The sequence below is a fragment of the Octodon degus genome, unplaced genomic scaffold (genome assembly GCF_000260255.1).
Source record: "Octodon degus isolate 3935 unplaced genomic scaffold, OctDeg1.0 scaffold00068, whole genome shotgun sequence".
Classification (NCBI taxonomy): Eukaryota; Metazoa; Chordata; class Mammalia; order Rodentia; family Octodontidae; genus Octodon; species Octodon degus.
The window spans coordinates 11,155,750-11,162,314 of record NW_004524644.1 but is presented as its reverse complement, the minus strand read 5'-3'; the positions used below and the strand labels follow the sequence as shown (position 1 = coordinate 11,162,314).

Sequence of the window (6,565 nt, the reverse complement as noted above, 5' to 3'; positions counted from 1 at the left end):
CCAATTTGGTTTGAAACAGTCTCATTGCTATTTGTTTATCAATAAAATTATGGAAAACAAAAACAAAAGCAAAAACAAATAAAGTTTAAAAAACAAGCAAACATTTTAAAAATCTTCATCACTAGAAAGCAAGTCTACTCTGGTGAGGATAATTAGCCATGAAGATTACAATAAAATTTATCAACAAATATAATTTAAAAACAAAGAAATATTTTTAAAATGTTCATCACTAGAAAGCAAGTTTACTCTAGTGGGGATAATTAACCATGAAGATTACTTCCATTTTAGATCTGTGACAGGTAAGTTAAATAAAATAATGAAGTTCTGAGTCAACTGTACTGTGCTCATTCTCCTTCCTCCCCCTTCCTTGCCTCCTTCTGGGTCTCCTTTCCCCTCTCCATGGGTCCCTACCCTCTTCTGTCATTTGTTTCATTCTCCTTCTATTGTCTCTCCCTCCAATTTTTATTCCTCTCTTCCATCTTTTCTTGATGATGATTATTTCAGAATGCCATTCATATTCATCTAAATGCTCACATAAAAAATTAATCACAATTCTGCCATGAAAAGAATTGTGAGCAGTCACATGAATCCCCTCTGCGTGCCTCTATGACCCACGTCAAATATGGGCACCTGCATACCCATTAATTATGTTTATGACCACTTTTAAGGCATTCTTCTCTTGCTTCTGGGCAGATTCTTTCTACCTAGGTTGTGATTTTTCTTTATCTCCAACTTAACAATCTTGCTTTATCAGTTATTGTTCTCTATACCTTAATCATTCCCTTTACTCTTTCTTATAACTTTTTAAACATGCCCTAATCTATCTCCAAAGAAAAAATAAAACATGAAAACTTCTGAGCTGTAGAAAAGCTAGCACATATATAATTTTTTTTTCAGAACGGTCTATTTATCTATACCACAAGCATGCCTAGATATACCCTTCCTTATAAGCAGAAAAACTTAATATTTGTTTTAGATCTGCCCTTCTTCTACTTCTCTGCTTATGTTTTCTCTATTAGTTAAAATCATGATTGTGCACTCAGATGAATAAGCAAGTGGCCAGTGTGATACGGCATGATATTTACATACATGATGAATGTTGTGAAAGTATACAGCAGTGAGTTCAAAGGATGATCTAAGAGATGTTTTAGGAGACATTTATTGTTACCTTTAGGAAAAACTAAAGCAGGTTAATTCTTAAAGATGGACATTTCCACTTCGGTAAGTAGTTTTACAGTTAAGCATTTCACAAAAGTTAAACCTAAAGGCATGTTTGTCCACGTGGAATTATTTGCATATGTAATTTAAAAATCATGCATATATTCTTTGTAAAATTTTAATGACATATATTAATATTTATATATAATTTTTAAATACTGGATTTTATTTGACTGTTGTATTTCTATACTATAAAGTACAGAAGAGTTGGCAAGGAAGTAGATAGGATGAATTGAAAGAAGCCAGAAAGAATGTCTCAAGTACAAGAAAAACACAATGATTTATTTTCTAAAATCTCCAAATCTCGATATTGATATCGTATTAAAAAAAGCTTTATAAATTTAATTTACAGCACATGAGCTTACACATGATAACACAAAAATCATGTTTGTGGAGAATATGCATAGCCTTTTCTGGTAACTCCTTTGTAGACAGTACAATCCAGAATGATGTTCCTCATTGTTGTTGATCTAGTAAGAGAGTTGTGCTGTAATTACCAGTTGAAAATGTGCTGACTTAGCAAACCTAACAGTATGCAAAATAATATGCATACGGAAAGGATTTAGCCGAGTACAGGAGCAGTAAGCTTCATTCTTAAGCACTAAGTAATCTTAATGAACGTCCATAAAAAATTAGTGTCTGAAGTTAGTTAGCAACTGTGTATGTGATCAATTTTTTATAAATCAACTCAAATTTGATATAGTTAATATTGAGAGCATCAACTTCAAACAGCTGTCAGGAAGTAGATGAGATAAACAAATTAATGTGGTTTCAAATGCAAAATAATCTATTATTATAATCTATTATTTCCAGAAAAAGACAGTGAAAAACACTTAGAGCTTCAACTATTTTCTAAGAGAGCTTAGAAAAAAAATGCACAAATGAATACTGAGGAAATAAAGCCAGCCTTGTCCTTAGTGTATAGACAATTCAGAGGCCTGTGTTTTTGTTTATTTGTTTATTGATTTGCTTGAATGTTTGGGGTAATATTTTATCATCATGCACATATCTTGGATTTTTAAAATGAAAATGGTGATGACTTTGGAAAAGTTGGCAATATTAAATAATTCATAGTTAACATTTGAATTAAAGAAATATTATTGAAAGCATTAATATTCATGGAAACATAAAATGATTTATATACATTTAGACTTAAATAATGTAATGAATATAAACAGATGTTACCAATAATTATCAGACAATAATAAGTAACAGTTTCACCAAGAAATTAGCATAAAGTTCTTTGAAAGACAATGAGCAAAATACACTCCAGAAGAATTCATATGTATGTATAAAAGCATGTAGACATGATTGAACATGACATATTTGGAAACTGTTGAGTAGATAAGGGTGGCCAAGAGGTTGACATGGCTGTGCAGGCAGATTAGGCTCCCACTCAGCTGACGTCATTCACAAAGGATGTTTCATAGCTTCATCCTGCAAAGACTCATAAGGTAGGGTACGTATATAATAATCAGGAGAATAAAAAGCATGATCTAGCTTGTATTTTTTAAATAGCAACACTGAAGATTATTCGCATAGTCAGACTACATATACAGTGAGATTATAATTTTTTTTTATAATGAGATTATTACAAGTAGACAAGACAGACAATTTTAGGGATTTTCACTAAGACCTAATGTTGTAGGATGGCAAGAAAAGGATTTCTAACAAATGTAAAGTATTTTTTCTGGTTATGGGTACTCTAACTTTATATTTTCTGAATACTACACTTAAAATGTACAAGACATAGAAACAAATGCGAATGACTCATACTTTCAAAATGTTATGGAATAAACATCCTTTCAAATCAACTACCCATTCAGGGTGTTTACCTACAACATAGATAGCTGTGCTACCCCAACATGTCTTGGCTCACTTCATGTTGTGATGCATGATCATCAGGGTTTGAAGTTTATGGAGAATAAAAGCTGATTTAGCTCATGATTGTAGAGAATGAGCGGTTTGGGACTGAAGGGCTACATTTGCTGGAGGTCCTCTTGCTGGTGGGTACTCTATGAAGTCCCAAGATGTTGTAGGCCCTCAGTGGATGCATACAGTATGTTTGAAACCTGAACAGCTGGGTTCTACAGGATAGCTGCACTCCAAACAACCCCTAATCTGTAAGTCCACTAATCCATTAATTCATTAAGACATGAGGGAGGGCAAAGTTATTACCCAATTGCTTCTTGAAGGTCTTGCCTTAGTTTATTCCTCTCACAAAGAGATTAAATTCAGTGTGAGATTTGTTTTATTTTTAAGTGTGAGATTTGTTAAGGGTATTTAAATGATAGCAGTGTGATTTGTTTTGTACTTCACTTCCAATAGGGATAATTCTTTGGAAAACATTGTGTGTGTGTGTGTGTGTGTGTGTGTGTGTGTGTGTGCATATTACCTGGAATTGAATACAAGGCCTTTGCACTGTGCTTCATCTGCACCTTGCTTTATTTGTTCTGTGACCAGAACTCAGTAAGTCACTAAGTTGCCCAGGTCAGACTTAAAATAGTGATTCTCCTGCCTCAGCTTCCCAGAGTGTGGGAATAAGATTTGTGTGCCATTACAGAAGTAACTTTTCCCACATTTTTATGTGGACATTTTATTTCACAAACAGCAGGGATTGTTTAACAAGAGTCCTCTTTCTGGGTATCAGAATGCAATATTATTTGCAGCGGTGAAAAAGACAAACATAGCTGGAGACTTGACTTCCATGGTGGCAGAAGGAGGCGGCGACTAAGACCCAAGAGCAACAGGACGTCTGCAGAACTGTCAGGTACGATGAATACAAAACATGGGTTCTTCCCGTTTCCTGTCACTTAAGTGAGGCACATTTGTGACATGATACTCATGATATCGAATTCTTATGATGTAAATTTCTAATTTTGCTTCATCCTAACACCCCTGAAGCTGTGTGTCCTTTTAATTTAGTCATCCATATAGCTGTACTCTGTCTATGCTGTTGAGCATTTCCACATTTATCTGCTCTGGGTTGTCAATTCCCAGTATCAAAACTTTCATTTTTGTGTATAGGGGATATTTATGCTCTGCTTTTGTTTTTGCAGAAAATTGAGAGATTAAGTCTTACCAAAAAGCTTCGCTCTCTTTTCTTTTTGTGCCAAACGTTGTCTTTGTCAGTCAAAGTGCTCCTTCACCACCGTTCCCTTCACACCTGTGCTCTGAGGACCGCTGCTCACGCGTTTGCAATTCAGCTGGCGCTCCACTAGACACACTCGGGTCCTTTTCGTCTTTGAGAGAGGACGTGGCTCTTTCCTCCGATGCCTGCCGATCGAGTGCAATTAGAAACGGATTCTTCATGACTCTAATACATCGAATTCATTGTCATTTCTGTGAAAGCATGACAAATTTATCCAGACATCTAGCCCCTGTTCAGGCCTTGTATTGTGTAAAGTATTTCATATCAGGATTTTGAGAAATGTTTTTGTAGATTTATGAAGAGAATAATGCTCCTGAAAACAGTGATAGACGAGGTAGTTAGTATTGTAACCAGCACTGTCAACAAGCCACGTGATAATACTATGAAATATGCCTGAGATTGTTAGTGTCCAGATAACTACTTTATATTACTAAGAACAAAATTAGACATATTTGAAAATAAGAGATCAAGAAATTTAGCTGTCCGCATGAGGTGCTATTATTCAAAGTGATAGCAGTTATGTGTTGGTTTCACTTTCCGTGTTTCTCTCCAAGAAGTCCAAATATAAATATATATGATGCTTCATTAATCATTATTATGTTATTTGTATCTGAAGTAAGTGATCCTATAACTCCATTGCATACTATAAGGACAAGAAGCACCTTACAGATGAATAAATTTTTGAAAGTAAGCAAAGCATTGTATAATATAACTTAGTATAGATCTCAAAAGAGAAATATGTGTAGATCATACAGAATTCCAGAATATTGCATGAACTATACCATAAGAAAAAAATATCAAATAATAAAGTATTTATTGTAGTTAATATATTTTAAATATGTAGACTGTCAAAAGATATATAAGAAGTATATGTTACCTGACATACTGACAAAAATGAGGTCTTTAATTTTTGAGACATAATTTTACCTTGTATTAATATGTCCATTATCTTTATTCATACATGAAACGTCCTATTAATGTAAAATTAATACTCTCGAGTTACATTTTTAATTTTTTTAATATCACTTTGGTAGTCTCCCTAAATAACTGACACATCATTAAGCAAAACTGAAACTTTAAGCACTTCCGTGGCAAGCGCAAGGGCCTGAGTTCAATCCCTGCTTCCACAAAAAACAAGCAAACAAAAAACCCCTGAAACTTATCATTTAGCTCTTTCCGATGAAGGCAGTGACAGCAGCAGGTTGTAAGCATAGTGTTTACAAGGGTCTCAGTGTGTACCTGTAAAATACTTTTAAACAATTTTCTCGACTATACATACACAAAATTGTTTAAAGATAGTCACAGAAGAATGATTATGCGTCATCAAAATCTTGCTACATTCCTGTGAAACAAAAGTTCTTTCTCCATCTCTCGTACACCATATGTCATATACACACACGGCTCAGGAAAAGAAAAATATGTAAAACTATTTTAATGCTCAGTATATTAAGACATCTTAGGATTAGTACAAGTTACCTTTGGCCTTGGCAATTACAAGAGGTTTTCAAAGTGGTGCTTCTTATCTTCTAGACATTTATTTGGACAGCGAACTGCTGCGCAGGTAACCTTGGTCACTGAGGTGGTTAGGTTGTTGCAATACATTTTCAGTTGCTTCTCTAAAGACTAGCAGTGTAGTTAGTTTCCTCTAGGGTCCCCCACACAGGTGACAGCATCTGTTGAAACAAGATCATACTATTTCTTTTTGCCTGATGTATGTATACATTTTATGTCACATATAGTATATGTATATCTTATAATGTTATCTAATGAAATGATTGTCTAACTTCAGGCTCAAGCTTTTAGTAGATCATGAAATCAGTATATTGGTTTCCAGTTAAAGTGTTAACATGGGGCTGGTGAGACAGCTCAGTGGACTAAATCCCTGTTTAGGCAAGTGCACGGACAGGGGTTTGATCCCTAGCACCACATGCCACACCAGCCTGCCTCGGGCACACTGAGCCAGCCACCGAGACTGGGCATGGTGGTGCATGCCTTCAATGCTAGCTCTGAGGAGGCTGAAAACAAGACGATCACTATGAGTTTGAGCTGTGTAGTGAGACTCTGAACCAAATACATTAAAAAAAATAAAGAAAAACAAATGTTAACATGAAACAACAACAACTTCAAACCTAGAAAATTAGATACAATAAAAAGTAGAAAACTTGGGGCCAGGGACATGGCTCAGTGGAATAAGCA

General features: G+C 34.8%; 1 pseudogene; it reads right to left on the bottom strand.

The window, feature by feature from the left end:
* Window positions 1–6,565, bottom strand: part of LOC101562726 — a 162,447-nt pseudogene that overhangs the window by 101,578 nt on the left and 54,304 nt on the right.